Genomic DNA, 19,408 nt, shown 5'->3' on the forward strand with positions numbered 1-19,408 from the left:
TGTGCTTAATGTCTTTCGGCAATTGCCATTGATTAGGCCTACATTAATTGATGCATCTTGCTGACAAATTGACCTTTTGTGTAGCCTGAAAAGTTGGGACATCTGAAATGGGGCTGAAACTGTTCTGGGAAAAACATGATGGTCACCCTAATACACATGGTCAATTTAGGTCAATTTGCTACACTGGGCTACAATGTGTATTACCATGAACTTCTAATAGGCCTACCCGTAGCCAGTGATGTAGTAGTAAAACAATTGATGGCTAAACTCTTATTGCCAGTCACGGTAAAAAAAAAAGTTATGCTCCCTGTACTTTCAATGCATTTTTCTGAAAAAGGTGGGTAAACTTGCGCTTACCCTCCAGTAGGCCTACAGCACTGCAGGTAGTCTACCCTCTCAGCCGAGGCAATTTTACACACGTTGTAACACACATGAACACACACAGAACAAGTAGCCTACATGCAATATAATAGCCTACATGAGTTTAATCAAAACATGTTTTACACCCTAGTTTATGAGTTGTCCATAATTCATGAATGAATGCTTGGAGTCTTCACAGATCGAAACGCAAACCGTGCCAATATGTCCTCCAAACACCGTCTTCGAGGGCATTATCACTTTTATACAACCGGTTACCAACATATTTAAATAATGATTGACATATTTTCATTACAAATGTTATATTGAGGAATTTATTCATACTATTTCATCCTTCCACAAGATATAGTCCCGGCACAAATTTAGGGTTGCTACCCAAGCTGGCTGGTCGTTCATTCTATTGGCTTGGTTGCTAGAGACCCGACCCAGTTGTTCAGTCTTTTTGTTCTGTGTCTATGAACCCGACCCAGTCGTTTGTTCTAAATTTTATCCATTGCCATATTGGCTGGCAACGTTCTTATCCCTTGCTTGCTAGCTAGCCAACTACGGCTAACTTATATTCAAGTCAAACAGTGCCGCCAGAATAACAGCAAAGTAGCCACATTTGCATTTTTTAAAGCTGTTTTCTAGTGACATTTATTTGGATACATCCATAACAATGAGCTAATGAGGCGCGTTTTCGCCCTGGCACAGAAAATGTGCTCTCTCGTCAGGACACTGTTGTTCAGAGCTAGCCAACAACACCGCTAACACAATTGCTTCAAACTGAAGCTTGAAAGACTGCAAACTAGCTGCACTTAATTTCATTTTACCTTTTTTCAATTGACATTCCTTTGTATATATACATAAAAATTATGCCAGCTGATTCATGATTTCGACTGGCTGAGAAACGCTGCCTGCCTGTCTGTCTCGTCCCGACTCCCGACACGTTCATTATGCTCCCTGAAACACTTCAGCGAGCAGGCCTTTCTAATCGACCTGGCCCGGGTATCCTGGAAGGATATTGACCTCTTCCCTTCAGTAGAGGATGCCTGGTTATTTAAAAAAATGCCTTCCTCACCATCTTAAATAAGCATGCCCTATTCAAGAAATGTAGAACCAGGAACAGATATAGCCCTTGGTTCTCTCCAGACCTGACTGCCCTTAACCAACACAAAAACATCCTGAGGCATTCTGCATTAGCATCGAACAGCCCCTGTGATATGCAACTTTTCAGGGAAGTTAGAAACCAATATACACAGGCAGTTAGAAAAGTAAAGGCTAACGTTTTCAAGCAGAAATTTACTTCCTGCAACACAAACTCAAAAAAGTTCTGGGACACTGTAAAGTCCTTGGAGAATAAGAACACCTCCTCCCAGCTGCCCACTGCACTGAGGATAGGAAACTCTGTCACCACCGATAAATCCACTATAATTGAGAATTTCAATAAACATTTTTCTACGACTGGCCATGCTTTCCACCTGGCTACCCCTACGCCGGTCAACAGCACTGCACCCCCCACAGCAACTCACCCAAGCCTTCCCCATTTCTCCTTCTCCCAAATCCAGTCAGCTGATGTTCTGAAAGAGCTGAAAAAATCTGGACCCCTACAAACCAGCCGGGCTAGACAATCTGGACCCTTTCTTTCTAAAATGATCTGCCGAAATTGTTGCAACCCCTATTACTAGCCTGTTCAACCTCTCTTTCGTGTCGTCTGAGATTCCCAAAGATTGGAAAGCAGCTGCGGTCATCCCCCTCTTCAAAGGGGGATAACCCAAACTGCTACAGACCTATATCTATCCTACCATGCCTTTCTAAAGTCTTCGAAAGCCAAGTCAACAAACAGATTTCCGACCATTTCGAATCCCACCGCACCTTCTCCGCTATGCAATCTGGTTTCAGAGCTGGTCATGGGTGCACCTCAGCCACACTCAAGGTCCTAAACGATATCTTAACCGCCATCGATAAGAAACAATACTGTGCAGCCGTATTCATGGACCTGGCCAAAGCTTTCGACTCTGTCAATCACCACATCCTCATCGGCAGACTCAATAGCCTTGGTTTCTCAAATGATTGCCTCGCCTGGTTCACCAACTCCTTCTCTGATAGAGTTCAGTGTGTCAAATCGGAGGGCCTGTTGTCCGGGCCTCTGGCAGTCTCTATGGGTGTGCCACAGGGTTCTATTCTTGGGCCGACTCTTTTCTCTGTATACATCAATGATGTCACTCTTGCTGCTGGTGAGTCTCTGATCCACCTCTATGCAGACGACACCATTCTCTATACTTCTGGCCCTTCTTTGGACACTGTGTTAACTACCCTCCAGACGAGCTTCAATGCCATACAACTCTCCTTCCGTGGCCTCCAACTGCTCTTAAATACAAGTAAAACTAAATGCGTGCTCTTCAACTGATCGCTGCCTGCACCTGCTCGCCCATCCAGCATCACTACTCTGGACGGTTCTGATTTAGAATATGTGGACAACTACAAATACCTAGGTGTCTGGTTAGACTGTAAACTCTCCTTCCAGACTCACATCAAACATCTCCAATCCAAAGTTAAATCTAGAATCGGCTTCCTATTTCGCAAAACAAAGCATCTTTCACTCATGCTGCCAAACATGCCCTCATAAAACTTACCATCCTACCGATCCTCGACTTCGGCGACGTCATTTACAAAATAACCTCCAATACCCTACTCAACAAATTGGATGAAGTTTATCATAGTGCCATCCGTTTTGTCACCAAAGCCCCATATACTACCCACCATTGCGACCTGTACGCTCTCGTTGGCTGGCCCTCGCTTCATACTCGTCGCCAAACCCACTGGCTCCAGGTCATCTACAAGACCCTGCTAGGTAAAGTTCCCCCTTATCTCAGCTCGCTGGTCACCATAGCAGCACCCACTTGTAGCACACGCTCCAGCAAGTATATCTCTCTGGTCACCCCCAAAGCCAATTCCTCCTTCGGCCGCCTCTCCTTCCAGTTCTCTGCTACCAATGACTGGAACGAACTACAAAAATCTCTAAAACTGGAAACACTTATCTCCCTCACTAGCTTTAAGCACCAGCTGTCAGAGCAGCTCACAGATTACTGCACCTGTACATAGCCCATCTATAATTTAGCCCAAACAACTCCCGCTTCCCCTACTGTATTTATTTATTTATTTTGCTCCTTTGCACCCCATTATTTCCATTTCTACTTTGCACTTTCTTCCACTGAAAATCTACCATTCCAATGTTATACTTGCTATATTGTATTTACTTCGCCACCATGGCCTTTTTTGCCTGTACCTCCCTTATCTCACCTCATTTGCTCACTTTGTATATAGACTTATTTTTCTACTATATTATTGACTGTAGGTTTGTTTTACTCCATGTGTAACTCTGTGTTGTTGTATGTGTCGAACTGCTTTGCTTTATCTTGGCCAGGTCGCAATTGTAAATGAGAACTTGTTCTCAACTTGCCTACCTGGTTAAATAAAGGTGAAATAAAAATAAATAAAATAAATAAATAAAAATTACTATTGGACAGCTGGAGATCAAATTTGAATATTGAAACAATGTTGCACATGTCGGAGAAACAGACAGCAAGGTTTATACAAATCTAAATGTTAGTCTAAAAGAAGTGTGAGATAATGTCTAGAAGCTTCTTATAGTGGAGATGAAGTTTATAAATTGCCTGGCTGGGCTGATGAGACGGTGGATTGCGTAGTCAGATGGAACAGAGTAAATAGGCATTTTAATGTCATAGATTTAGCCAGTGGTAACTTGTGGAATAGACACCATCTGGAATGCGGTTTTAACCAATCAGCATTCAAGATTAGACCCACCCGTTGTATAATTGTCATTATTAAGCATTTAACAATTGAATTAGAACATTGAACTTAAACCCTGTATGAGTCATGGACCTTGGAGATCTCGAAAATTGCACTGTTAATGTAACTATGGCAATGTATCATTTCATTATGTTTCACCGTGAAAACAGTTCTCATGGTCACACAAATCCAAAATAATGTAGTCCTATGCCAATACAAAATCAAATGCTTCTAACCTAACTTTCCATTCTTCTAACCGAAAGAGTCACCTTACTGCCATTATGTATAGGCTACTTGTTGGATGGATTGGATGCGCATCAGTGTCTAGCTGTAGGCTAGTTGTCTAGTGATATTGTCGACCAGCATCAGCTGATCTGGGAAAGAAAACAAATAATAGAGCTAAATAAATGGTCTACTACTTCTGGCCAAGGATGGCACAGAGAACACCAGTATGCGCACACCTGAGCACTCTAAACAGCTGACTGACAAAAGCAAACAATGATAAATCAACAGATAAATCTAATGCATTGGAATAAAGGCATAGGTTATTCTTTTTATCAAGGATGCATGGAAAACAAATGGTGAAAATGATGAGGTACAAAGGAAATCTATGCATAAAGGAGCTCAGCTTGAGGCCGAAATTCAGCACTACTGAGTGGACAGCAACTGCCACATAGAAATCAATGGTTGAAACCATAACAGACAGGTGTGTGTGTTTGTTTAATTTGGAAGCTTTTATTTTCATATTTACCACTGTAAAACATATTTACCACTACATTTGAAACAAATAGGGAATGGATACATTTGTGTTTTTTAGAGATCCCCCAAAGTTGGACTTTGTTGCTTTTAGGGGAGCTAATGTCTAATTCAGGGGAGCTTAACCCCCCCTGACTCCCCTGTAATTTGCACCCTGCTAGCACTACAGAAAGCCTACCAAGGATTCGATAGATATGCAACCACATACATAGACGTGTCACAATTTCAGCACCATGGACAGCGATCAGTAGTTTATACTTTGTGAGTGGCTGTCTGTCTGGCTGAACACATTCGAGGTCTCTGGCCTCCAACATTGCGGGGGTCCAGAGAAACTGCATTACGCCAGTGTGAACAGGGTAAAAAATGCACCTACCATTGGATTGTATTCAAATTTCCCAAATTTCCCAAAGTATTTCATAGTTTTGATGTCTTCACTACTTTTCTTCAATGTAGAAAATAGTAAAAATAAAGAAAAACCATTGAATTAGTAGGTGTTCTAGAACTTTTGACCGGTAGTGTATATGCCTAAAATATTTAGTCATGGCTCCGAATGTCTTGGACGTGAGATATAGAATACATTAGAATAGATTAGAATTTAATTGAATACTGAATAGAGCATTGCTTCATTATTCTCAGATGGAACTTCATAATTAGGCTAGTTAGAAGTGGTAATGGCAATGTTGCAATAGGCTACATGGATGGTCACACTGTCCAACATAGGCTATTAAATAAAACGCAGTAATGTCATATGGCTGCATCATTAAGCTTAAAACACATTAGCTGTTTGTTACAGCACTTATTGATCATAACACATTGGCTTAAAACTCATTAGCTGTTTGTTACAACATTTATTGATCACAAAACATTGGCTTTATTGGCTGTGTGTTGTGTAATGTGGGTACAATTGAAGCCTCATACACTCAAAAAGACAGCCAAAAGTTAGTTGAATTTCCAATATGTTGTCACTATGCTTTCAAACATTTATAAGCACAGCAAAGTTCAAAATAGCAGAACCAAATGACCTGGATTGTAGTTGAGATTACATTAAAGTACATGGTGCAAGTGATCAATGCCGTTTGAGATTCTGCACAGATTATTACAGAAATTCTGAATATCTCCACAGACCTGCAACGACTTATGCATGATATCTTGAACATGCATGCTTTATATAACAAAGGAGTTGATTGTTGACTTCAGGAAGCAGAGGGAACATGACCCAATCCACATCAACAGGACTGTAGTAGAGAGAGTCAGCAGTTTTAAGTTCCTCTGCTGTCTATGTCCACATCAGCGAGGACTTGTCATGGACCACCAATACCACCACTCTTGTCAAGAGGGTGCAATAGCATCTCTACTTCCTAAGGCGTCTGAAGAAATTTGTCATGCCACCGCGGGTCCACGCCAAATATTACCGCTGCACCATCGAGAGCGTCCTGACCAGTTGCATCACGGCCTGGTACGGAAATTGCTCCGTCCATGACCACAAGGCCCTTCAGCGGGTGGTGAAGACGGCCCAGCACATCACTGGACTCCATCGAGGACTCTGATTATGATTGCTAAATACTGCACAATTCAAACACTTGCCCCTCAATCCCCCCTTCCCCAAAACACGTGTAAGTATTGGACTATAAATTGTGCCTTCCTGTATTATACTTAGGCTAAAATATTTATTCTATTCTACTGAGCCATATACAGTTGAAGTCAGAAGGTTACATACACTGTAGCCAAGTACATTTAAACTCAGTTTTTCACAATTACTGACATTTAATGAGTAAAAATTCCCTGTCTTAGGTCAGTTAGGATCACCACTTTATTTTAAGAATGTGAAATGTCAGAAAAATAGTAGTGAGAATGATTTCTTTCTTTCATCACATTTCCAGTGGGTCAGAAGTTTACATACACTCAATTAGTATTTGGTAGCATTGCCTTTAAATTGTTTAACTTGGGTCAAACATTTCAGGTAGCCTTCCACAAGCTTCCCACAATAAGTTGGGTGAATTTTGGCCCATTCCTCCTGACAGAGCTGGTGTAACTGAGTCAGGTTTGTAGGCCTCCTTGCTTTCACAGATTTTCTATAGGATTGAGGTCAGGGCTTCGTGATGGCCACCTTGACTTTGTTGTCCTTAAGCCATTTTGCCACAACTTTGGAAGTATGCTTGGGGTCATTGTCCATTTGGAAGACCCATTTGCGACCAAGCTTTAACTTCCTAACTGATGTCTTGTGATGTTGCTTCAATATATCCACATAATTTTCCTACCTCATGATGCCATCGATTTTGTGAAGTGCACCAGTCCCTCCTGCAGCAAAGCACCCCCACAACATGATGCTGCCACCACCGTCCTTCACGGTTGGAATGGTGTTCTTCGGCTTGCAAGCCTCCCCCTTTTTCCTCCAAACATAACGACGGTCATTATGGCCAAACGGTTCTATTTTTGTTTCATCAGACCAGAGGACATTTCTCCAAAAAGTAAAATCTTTGCCCCCATGTGCAGCTGCAAACCGTAGTCTGACTTTTTTATGGCGGTTTTGGATTAGTGGCTTCTTCCTTGCTGAGCGGCCTTTCAGGTCATGTCGATATAGGACTCGTTTTACTGTGGATATAGATATTTTTGTACCTGTTTCCTCCAGCATCTTCACAAGGTCCTTTGCTGTTGTTCTGGGATTGATTTGCACGTCTCGCACCAAAGTACGTTCATCTCTAGGAGACAGAACACGACTCCTTCCTGAGAGGTATGACGGTCCTATGGTGTTTATACTTGCATACTATTGTTTGTTAACTAGAAATTTGTGGAGTGGTTGAAAAACGAGTTTTAATGACTCCAACCTAAGTGTATGTAAACTTCCGACTTCAACTGTATTAACTTACATTGATGTGATAACAGTCTGTTTGCCATGACAATGAATGAGCATGGCAAAGGGGAATTGGCTAGCCCAATAGTTTCATTGAACAAAATTATGAATATGTTGGGACAGGAGGACTGAATGGTTTATTGGTCTATAATCAGGCATTGGGATTAAAGACATGATGCATGTTTGTTTGTTTCTACTCAGCGGCAGACGAGCCACTTGGGTTGGAACAGAACAATTCTATCATTGGTTCCTAAATCAACTAGGGCTAGTTGTGCAACAACCTAATAACAGTGTTTACATTATCGATCCAGGAACCAAATAAGTATTGGGGACGCATTTACAAGTTTTACTTTGAGTGGTTGTTGTTGCAGAACAAATGGGCTATGACTTTGATGTAATGCTGGCTGAGCTGTGATAAAATATGAGTAGGTTAGAGTTATTTGTTTGGACTTTCCAGAGATGCAAAATAAAAAAAGAGATGAGATCTCAAGAGGACAGGCAAAAAGAGACGAGGGGTTCAAAGAAGAAAGTTTGCAGTTGGAGACAGGAACATCCTGTGAGAAAGTTGAGAGTGATTGACACAGTTTCAATAGTTCTGTATAATCAATACCATTGGTGTATAGAAAGTCACAAGCATGGAGGATCCTATAATTCATTGATCTATTCAATTCTGTAGCCACAAGTACACTATATGTACAAAAGTATGTGGACACCCCTTCAAATTAGTGGATTCGGCTATTTCAGCCACACCCGTTGCTAACAGGTGTATAAAATTGAGCACACAGCCATGCAATCTCCAAAGACAAACATTGGCAGTAGAATGGCCTTACTGAAGAGCTCAGTGACTTTCAACTTGGCACCTTCATAGGATACCACCTTTCCAACAAATGTCTGCCCTGCTGGAGCTTCCCCGGTCAACTGTAAGTGCTGTTATTGTGAAGTGGAAATATCTAGGATCAACAACGACTCAGCCGCGAAGTGATAGGCCACACAAGCTCACAGAAGGGGACCACTGAGTGGTGAAGCATGTAAAAAATCATCTGTCCTTGGTTGCAACACTCACTACCAAGTTACAAACTGCCTCTGGAAGCAACGTCAGCACAAGAACCGTTTGTTGGGAGCTTCATAAGATAGGTTTCCAAGGCCGAGCAGCCGCACACAAGCCTAAGATCACCATACGCAATGCCAAGCGTCGACTGGAGTGGTGTAAAGCTCGCCGCCATTGGACTCTGGAGCAGTGGAAACATGTTCTCTGGAGTGATGAATCACGCTTCACCATCTGGCAGTCCGACGGACTAATCTGGGTTTGCCGGATACCAGGAGAATGCTACATCCCCCAATGCATGGTGCCAACTGTAAAGGTTGCTGGAGGAAGAATAATTGTCTGTGGCTGTTTTTCATGGTTCAGGCTAGGCCGCTTAGTACCAGTGAAGGGAAATCTTAATGCTACAGCATACAACGGCATTCTAGACAATTCTGTGCTTCCAACTTTGTGGCAACAGTTTGGGGAAGGTCCTTTCCTGTTTCAGCATGACAATGCCCCAGTGCACAAAGCGAGGTCAATACAGAAATGGTTTGTCTCGAGATCGGTGTGGAAGAAGTTGACTGACCTGCACAGAGCCCTGACCTCAACCCTATCGAACATGTTTGGGAGGAATTGGAACGTTGACTGCTTGCCAGGCCTAATCGCTAAACATCAGTACCCGACCATAATGCCCATGATTTGGAATGAGATGCACGAGGAGCAGGTGTCCACATACTTTTGGTCATGCAGTGTATCTTATGAGCCATTTACACATTCACTTTGTATTTCAGAACAAGGGCAAGGGATTGAAAACTCAAACTAAAGAATCTATCCTGCGAGAGTGGGACATTCAGACTAAGAGAAAGAACAAATAAATAAAATATACACTGGTCTACAGAGAGGCAACAGGGGAGACTGAGAGTGATGGCAATAATGGAAGCAGTTTTGAGAGAACATCAGGAGACAGGGGAGGACATTCAGGAATTAAAGACATCGGCAGAGAGGATAGATGCGATGCATGAGAGAAAGATGGAGGAGATGCACTGGGAGATTGAGATATTTAGAGAGATGGTGAGAAAGGGGCCGTGTTTGAGAGGGACGGAGAGATTAGTACACATGGAGAGAGAAATGGAAGACATGCAGAGGAAGATAAAGACTAACAGAGAGGGGAAGAAATTGCCAAAGTCAGAAAGAGATAGAGAGACTGCTACAAATGGAGAGAGAGAAGGAAGGTATGCAGAAAGAGATTGAGAGACTGCTACAAATGGAGAGAGAGAAGGAAGGTATGCAGAAAGAGATTGAGAGACTGCTACAAATGGAGAGAGAGAAGGAAGGTATGCAGAAAGAGATTGAGAGACTGCTACAAATGGAGAGAGAGAATGAAGGTATGCAGAAAGAGATTGAGAGACTGCTACAAATGGAGAGAGAGAAGGAAGATATGCAAAGTCAGAAAGAAACAATGGAGGATGGAGAGTGAAACCAGGGAGATGGAGAGGGAGATGGAAGGACTCATAGAAAAGGTGAGAAAGGGTGATGAAGAGAAACAGAAAGTGATAGAGACACTGGCCAGAATGGAAAGAGAGATGGATGTGATGCAGAAGGAGATAGACTTAATCAATTATTGAGGAAGATGGAGAGACAAAGGGATGAGAAATAGGATGGATTTGAAACGCAAAGAAAGATGGAACATGGAGATGCAAGAACAAAATAAATTATATAAAAGACAGAGGTGGAGATTAGAGAGGTGAGGCAAAACATGGAGAAAGAGAGAAATACAAATTCAACAACTGAGAAACAGAATAAAAACGGAACAAACAAGCTGGATGAGAGAGAGAGAGAGAGAGAGAGAGAGAGAGAGAGAGAGAGAGAGAGAGAGAGAGAGAGAGAGAGAGGTTCAATGACACAAAGACTAAAATGTCAGGGGGGAGGAGAGGCAATTTTGGGAGGAAAGAGAGACAGAAAAACAGAAGGGACAGAAAGACATAAAACAGAGAAAAAAACGATCTCATACAAAGCATGTTCAAGGATGATGACAAGGAAACGACAATGAGAATTGAAAATATAGAATATCAGAGAAAAAAGAAACAGAGACAACACTACCTAAAAACAAAAGCGAAAAGTGATGTGGACAAAGTCATGACAACAAAAGGGAAAGAGGAGAGAGAGGAGGAGGAAAGAGAGATCAAACTGAATGAAAGTGACAAGAAGAGAGAGAGAGAGAGAGGGTCATTGACACAAAGACAGAAGGAAGTGACAAGAATGACGGATAGAAGAGAAATTGGGGAGGAAAGAGAGGATGGGAGAAGAGAGCAAAACATACATATTTAATGCAAAGCTGGTTTAACTAGGCCTGTCAGTTAAGAACAAATTCTTATTTACAATGACGGCCAAGTCTTATGGGACTCCCAATCACGGTTGGATGTGATACAGCCTGAACAAGGAAGATACAACAGTAGATACATTGATAATTGAGGAGGTAGGCCTACAAAAAATGGAGTCGGAGAGGGAAACAATTTCAAACATCAGGGAACGAAGAAAAAGGGACAAACCACTTAAGAGCTATTTTGTGATGGCAACGGGGGAAAATTGGAGACAGAGGAGGGAGGAAAGAGAGATAAAGACACAGACAGAAGAACAGAAAAGACAGCATGGCTACATGAATTTAAAAGCTTTCAAGATTTAAAAAATAGACAAAGACGGAGATAGAGTGGAAGAAAATGAAGGCAATGGAGAGAGTGAGAATCCAGAAAGAGGAGGAGAAACAACAGAAAGAACAAGAAAAGCTAATTTACTTGGAGAGGAAAAGAGAAGAGTCAAGACAAATAGTAGAAGAACAAAGGAAGTCCAAAGAGAGCTGGATGACAGACAAAAACAGATAGAGAGGGAGATAGTCCAGAGAAAGGAGGATAAATAGATGGCAAGGGAAAAGGAAGAAACAGAGAGTAATATAATAAAAATACAGAGAGAACAAGCTAAATAAATTGTGGGGAACAGCAGAGTCAAGCCAATGAGAGGAGGAAAGGTGGAAGGTAACTACTCAGCAAATGGATGAAGAGAAAAGGAAAAATGGTCACGTCCTGACCAGTAATAGGGGTTATTTGTCATTGTAGTTTGGTCTGGGCGTGGCAGGGGTGTGTTTGTTTTGTGTTGTCGGGGTTTTGGGTTTTTGTTCTATGTTTTGTATTTCTATGGTTTTTCTATGTTGTATATTTCTTTGGGTTGGCTGGGTATGGCTCTTAATCAGGAACAGCTGTACATCGTTGTTGCTGATTGGGAGTCATACTTAGGTAGCCCTTTTTCACCTGTCGTTTGTGGGAAGTTGTTTTTGCATAGCTGTGTGTGTAGCCTGCAATACTGTGTGTTCGTTCGTTCGTTCGTTCGTTCGGTTCGGTTCGGTTCGGTTCGGTTTGGTTTGGTTTGGTTTGGTTTGGTTTGGTTTGGTTTGGTTTGGTTTGGTTTGTTTCGTTAAGTGTTCAATAAAAAGTTAAAACGAGCACTCAACCCGCTGCGCCTTGGTCTACTCCGTACGACACTCGTTACAAAAATCCAGAAAGTGGAGAAGAAACTGACGTGGAAATGCAGGAAAGACAACAAGAGATTGATAACGAATAAAAAAAAACAGACCGAACAAGAAAAAGCAAGGGAGAGGACGAGAGAGAGAGTACAAGACGAAAATAAAAGGATGTGAGGATGAAGGTAACAAATGGATGGAGAGAAAAGAGAGAGAAAGTGGTGCAAAATGAATCAGAGAGGAGGGGAATTGGAGAGCAGAGGTTACACAGTTAGCAATACAATTCAATAGTGTATAGAGGCAGAAAAACAGCTAGTATTAAAACAGGAGAGGAAGATGGAGACAGAGATGGGGGAAAAAAGAGCAGAGTTAAAAGGTTGGAAGAACAGTTTGAAGAAGAGTTGAATAGGGCAAGACAGGCAGAGGCAGAGAAACATTGAGCATTAGAGGAGGAGAGGAAGATGAGAGAGAGAGAGAGAGAGAAGGAAGAAAGACAAGAACAGATTGAAAGACAAAAGAGTAAAGAAAATTGAGTGGCAGAGCAATGAGGAAATGAGGACGGAAGAGAGTAAGGAAGATGTTGAGGGAAACAATAATACAGAGAAAAAGAAAAAGAAAAGCATCAGGAGGAAAATCAACTGTGAAAATTATAAGATCGAAAAAAGAAACAAACTGAAAATCGAAAGAACTTTTCAGAGGAGGAAGGTGATAACTAAGTTATACAGCATAGGTAAGTTAGTGGCTTCCATCTCTTCTACTGAAGTCAAAATGCCAGAGAAGCCGGTGTTTGGAGGATATATTGGCATGGGTATTGTTAGGCCCGAGATGAAGTCGAGGGCCGGCAAACCGTGCCAATATGTCCTTCAAACACTGGCTTCGAGGGCATTATCAATTTTATACAACGGGTTACCAACATATTCAAATAATGATTGACATATTTTCATTTAAAACTTTATTCATACTATTTCATCCTTCCACAACATATAGTCCCGACACAAATGTAGGGTTGCTACCCAAGCTGGCTGGTCGTTCGTTCTATCGGATCGGATGCCAGAGATGCGACCCAGTCGTTCAGTCTTTTTGTTCTGTGTCTATGGACGCAACCCAGTCATTTGTTCTAAATGTTCCATTGCCATATTGGCTGGCAACGTTCTCATCCCTTTCTTGCTAGCTAGCCAACAACGGATAACTTACAGTCAGCTAGAATAACAACAGTAGCTGCATTTGCATTTGTTTAAGCTGTTTTCTAGTGACATTTATTTGGATACATCCATAACAATGAGCTGAGGTGCGATCTCGCCTGGCACAGAAAATGTGCTCTCTTGTCAGGACGCTGTTGTTCAGAGGAGCTAGCCAACAACACAGCTAACAAAATCACTTCAAAGTGAAGCTGAATACTGCAAATGAGCTGCACTTTGTTTCGTTTGACCTTTTTTCAATTTACATTTCTTTGTATATATCCATAAAAATGATGCCAGCTGATTCATGATTTCGACTGGCTGAGAAACGCTGCATGTATGTCTGTCTCGTGCCGACACGTTCATCACTATGAGACAGCTGGAGATCGAATTTGAATATTGAGACAGACAGCAAGGTTTATACAAATCTCCGCTGTTGAAAACTAAATGTTGGTCTAAAAGAAATGTGAGATAATGTCTAGATGCTTTTTATAGTGGAGAACAATTTTATAAATTGCCTGGCTGGGCTGATGAGACAGTGGATTGCGCAGTCAGATGGAACAGAGTAAATAGGCATTTTAATGTCATAGATTTAGCTGGTGGTAACTTGTGGAATAGACTCTGTCTGGATTGCGGTTTTAACCAATCAGCATTCAAGATTAGAACCACCCGTTGTATAAATACTTCATAGTGTTGGATTCGACATTTTGAACATTGAGATATTAAAGATATGATAGATCAGATGCATAGTATATTAAGGAGTGAAAGAGACTGGGTCTCTGTAGAAAGACAGATAGCTGTGGAATGTGTTGCGTGGACAAGAGGAGAGCAACTTGTTGATACAGGGGAGACAGATGGACATCTGTGGATTAGTTGAGGTCAGGAGGTGAGGACAGGTCCCCTGAAGGGAGTAATACCGGTTTGGTATCTTGTTACTCTTTTCCTGTTAAACCATAAGATGTAAGGATTGGAGAGAAGGAGGAGTGTCTTAAGTGGGATATATATATCTGGATGGGGGAAATGTTGGGTTGTCTGAATTACAGCTGTACAGAACCTCTGGGAAGAATTAAACTTGGTTAAAGCTTCTCTAGTGTCCTTGAGTTATTTACTCTGAAAAAGAAGAACCTAACAATAGTTAAGTTCCTTTTTGAGAAAGGAAGTAAAAATGTCATGACTTAGGTATTGTTTCAATATACAGTACCAGTCAAACATTTGGACACACCTACTCATTCAAGGGTTTTTCTTCAGTTTTACTATTTCCTACATTGTAAAATAATAGTGAAGACATCAAAACTATGAAATAACACATGGAATCAAAAAAGTGTTAAACAAATCAAAATAGATTTTATATTTGAGATTCTTCAAAGTAGCCACCCTTTGCCTTGATGGCAGCTTTGCACACTCTTGGTATTCTCTCAACCAGCTTTACCTGTAATACTTTTCCAACAGTCTTGAAGGAGTTCCCACATTTGCTGAGCACTTGAACTCATCCCAAACCATCTCAACTGGTTTGAGGTCGGGTGATTGTGGAGGTCAGGTAATTTGATGCAGCACTCCATCACTCTCCTTCTTGGTCAAATAGCCCTTACACAGCCTGGAGGTGTGTTTTGTGTTATTGTCCTGTTGAAAAACAAACGATAGTCTGACTAAGCACAAACCAGATGGGACAGCGTATCATTGCAGAATGCTGTGGTAGCCATGCTGGTTAACCTCTCTTGGGTAGGTGGCACCAAATCGTCCCACCTACATAACAGCCAGTCGAATCCTGTGGAGCGTTATTCAAATACCTTAGAAATGCTATTACTTCAATTTCTCAAACATATGACTATTTTACACCATTTTAAAGACAAGACTCTCCTTTATCTAACCACACTGTCCGATTTCAAAAAGGCTTTACAGCGAAAGCAAAACATTAGATTATGTCAGCAGAGTACCCAGCCAGAAATAATCAGACACACATTTTTCAAGCTAGCATATAATGTTTTGTTCAATCAAGTTCATATTTATATCAAAAACCAGCTTTTTACATTAGCATGTGACTAGCATGTGACTAGCATTCCCACCGAACACTGCCGGTGAATTTACTAAATTACTCACGATAAACGTTCACAAAAAGCATAACAATTATTTTAAGAATTATAGATACAGAACTCCTCTATGCACTCGATATGTCCGATTTTAAAATAGCTTTTCGGTGAAAGCACATTTTGCAATATTCTCAGTAGATAGCCCGGCATCACAGGGCTAGCTATTTAGACACCCAGCAAGTTTAGCACTCACCAAAGTCACATTTACTATAAGAAAAATGTTATTACTTTTGCTGTCTTCGTCAGAATGCACTCCCAGGACTTCTACTTCAATAACAAATGTTGGTTTGGTTCAAAATAATCCATAGTTATATCCAAATAGCGGCGTTTTGTTCGTGCGTTCAAGACACTATCCGAAAGGGTAAATAAGGGTGATGAGCATGGCACAATTCGTGACAAAAAAATTCTAAATATTCCATTACCGTACTTCGAAGCATGTCAACCGCTGTTTAAAATCAATTTTTATGCCATTTTTCTCATAAAAAAGCGATAATATTCTGACCGGGAATCTGCGTTTAGGTAAACAGACGAAAGAAAATAAAGCATGGGGTCGACTCGGGCACGCGCCTAAGCCCATAGTACTCTGATCGGCCACTTGCCAAACGCAATAAAGTGTTTCAGCCAGAGGCTGCCTCGATATCGTTCAGCTTTTTCCCGGGCTCTGAGAGCCTATGGGAGCCGTAGGAAGTGTCACGTTATTGCAAAGATCCTCAGTCTTCAATAAAAAGAGCCAAGATGAAACACAACTTGTCAGACAGGCCACTTCCTGCATGGAATCTTCTCAGGTTTTGGCCTGCCATATGAGTTCTGTTATACTCACAGACACCATTCAAACAGTTTTAGAAACTTTAGGGTGTTTTCTATCCAAAGCCAATAATTATATGCATATTCTAGTTACTGGGCAGGAGTAGTAACCAGATTAAATCAGGTACGTTTTTTATCCGGCCGTGTCAATACTGCCCCCTAGCCCTAACAGGTTAAGTGTGCCTTGCATTCTAAATAAGTCACAGACAGTGTCACCAGCAAAGCTCCCCCACACCATCACACCTCCTCCTCCATGCTTTACGGTGGGAAATACACATGTGGAGATCATCCGTTCACGTACTCTGCGTCTCACAAAGACACGGAAACCAGAAATCTCAAATTTGGACTCATCTGACCAAAGGACAGATTTCCACCGGTCTAATATCCATTCCTCGTGTTTCTTGGCCCAAGCAAGTCTCTTCTTCTTATTGGTGTCCTTTTGTGGTGGTTTCTTTGCAGCAATTCGACCATGAAGGCCTGATTCACGCAGGCTCTTCTGAAAAGTTGTTGAGATGTGTCTGTTACTTGAACTCTATAAAGCATTTATTTGAGCTGCAATCTGAGGTGCAGTTAATTGCCGATTTCGGAGGCTGGTAACTTTAATGAACTTATCCTCTGCAGCAGAGGTGACTCTGGGTCTTCCTTTCCTATGGCGGTCCTCATGAGAGCCAGTTTCATCATAGCGCTTGATGGTTTTTGCGACTGCACTTGAAGAAACTTTCAAAGTTCTTGAAATTTTCCTGACTGACTGACCTTCATGTCTTAAAGTAACTATGGTCTGTCGTTTCTCTTTGATTATTTGAGCTGTTCTTGCCATAATATGGACTTTGTCTTTTACCAAATAGGGCTATCTTATGTATACCAACCCTACCTTGTCACAACACAACTGATTGGCTCAAACACATTAAGAAGGAAAGAAATTCCTCAAATTAACTTTTATCAAGGCACACCTGTTAATTGAAATGCATTCCAGGTGACTACCTATTGAAGCTGGCTGAGAGAATTCCAAGAGTGTACAAAGCTGTTATCAAGGCAAAGAATGGCCACAATTTTTTGGTTACTACATGATTCCATATGTGTTATTTCATAGTTTTTATGTCTTCACTATTATACTACAATGTAGAAAATAGTAAAAATAAAGAAAACCCTTGAATGAGTAGGTGTAGGACCGTGTGGTGCCAGGACAATAACCTCTCCCTCAACGTGATCAAGACAAAGGAGTTGATTGTGGACTGCAGGAAAAAGAGGACAGAGCACGTCCCTATTCTCATCGACAGGGCTGCAGTGGAGCAGGTTGAGAGCTTCAAGTTCCTTCGTGTCTACATCACCAACAAACTAACATGGTCCAAGCACACCAAGACAGTTGTGAAGAGGGCATGGCAAAACGTATTCCCCCACAGGAGACTGTAAAGATTTGGCATGGGTCCTCAGATCCTCAAAAGGTTCTACAGCTGCACCATTGAGAGCATCCTGACTGGATGTATCACTGCCTGGTATGGCAACTGCTCGGCCTCCGACCGCAAGACACTACAGAGGGTAGTGCGAACAGCTCAGTACTTCATTGGGGCCAAGCTTCCTGCCATCCAGGACCTCTATACCAGGCGGTGTCAGAGGAAGGCCCTAAAAATTGTCAAAGACTCCAGCCACCCTAGTCATAGACTGTTCTCTCTGCTACCGCACGGCAAGCGGTACCGGAGCGCCAAGTCTAGGTCCAAGAGGCTTCTTAACAGCTTCTACCCCGAAGCCATAAGGCTCCTGAACATCTAGTTAAATGGCTACCCAGACTATTTGCAGTGCCCCCCCCCACCCCCTCTTAAACACCACTCCTACTCTCTGTTGTCATCTATGCATAGTCACTTTAATAACTCTACCTACATGTACATACTACCTCAAATAACCGGGGCCCCCGCACATTGACTCTGTATCAGCCCCCCCCCCCCTGTATATAGTCTCTCTATTGTTATTTCACTGCTGCTCTTTAATTACTTGTGACTTTTATCTCTTATTCTTATCTGTATTTTTTTTTAAACTGCATTGTTGGTTTGGGGCTCATAAGTAAGCATTTCACTGTAAGGTCTACACCTGCTGTATTCGGCGCAAGTGACTAATAATAATTTGATTTGTATCCCAACTTTTGACTGGTACTGTATACCAACCGTTTCTTTCCTCTGTCAGGAATCAACAGAAAAACAAGAGTGGAACGAAAGAGGGAGAAGAAGCAGCATATAAGGGAGGAGAAGAGGCAGAAATCGGAAGAGGCCTGGCAAAAACCTTCAGCGGGAGAGAGCTGAGGAGAAGGACAGAAAGAAAGACCAAAACGAACTGAGCGGGGAGGAGAGGTATGAGAGGTGGGATGCCAAAAGAAAACAATATGGTCTGAGAGATTGGCTAGGTGTGTGAGGACCAACAGCAAGAGTATGTCACTTTCGGACTTCACAGAGTATGTCACAGAGGACTTCACAGAGTATGCATGAGCATATGGCAGAAAAGACAGTTGAGGTACAGTATGTACATTATCTGAGAATAACTTAAAAAATGTTACTACTATGTATATTTTTCCATAGTTGCTTGTCAAATGTCAATAGTATGTAATTCTACTAATGTGTGAAACTCTAACTTCTAACCTTTCTGTTCTGTTTCTCAGATTGAATGTTTTCAACTGACTAGGCATATATGCTGCTCCACCACACTTTACCCTCTCAATGTCTTCATGTATTCTTTGCTTTCCTATTTAGAAACTGGCCTCCCTCTCAGACACCAGAGCTTCTTTCCTGTCTTCTCCACCTGAGTTCCATATGCTACCTTCATCCCTTGGATTGGTTCATCATCCATACACCTTTATCTTTCTATTATTGTAATTTTTTTGCAAGTGTTTTGCAAGCGCTTACTTAAAAAAAAAAGTTTTTGCACGTTATCACGAGTAGTTGATTTTTTTCCACCACCAGGGGGCAGTGTAGGTCTACTAAAGTGAGGACAGGGGAGCTTGAGGTGAGGTATTGTAAATGAGCGACACAGTATGTCGAGTTT

The sequence above is a fragment of the Salmo salar genome, chromosome ssa11, assembly GCF_905237065.1.
Source record: "Salmo salar chromosome ssa11, Ssal_v3.1, whole genome shotgun sequence".
In the NCBI taxonomy this organism is placed as follows: domain Eukaryota; kingdom Metazoa; phylum Chordata; class Actinopteri; order Salmoniformes; family Salmonidae; genus Salmo; species Salmo salar.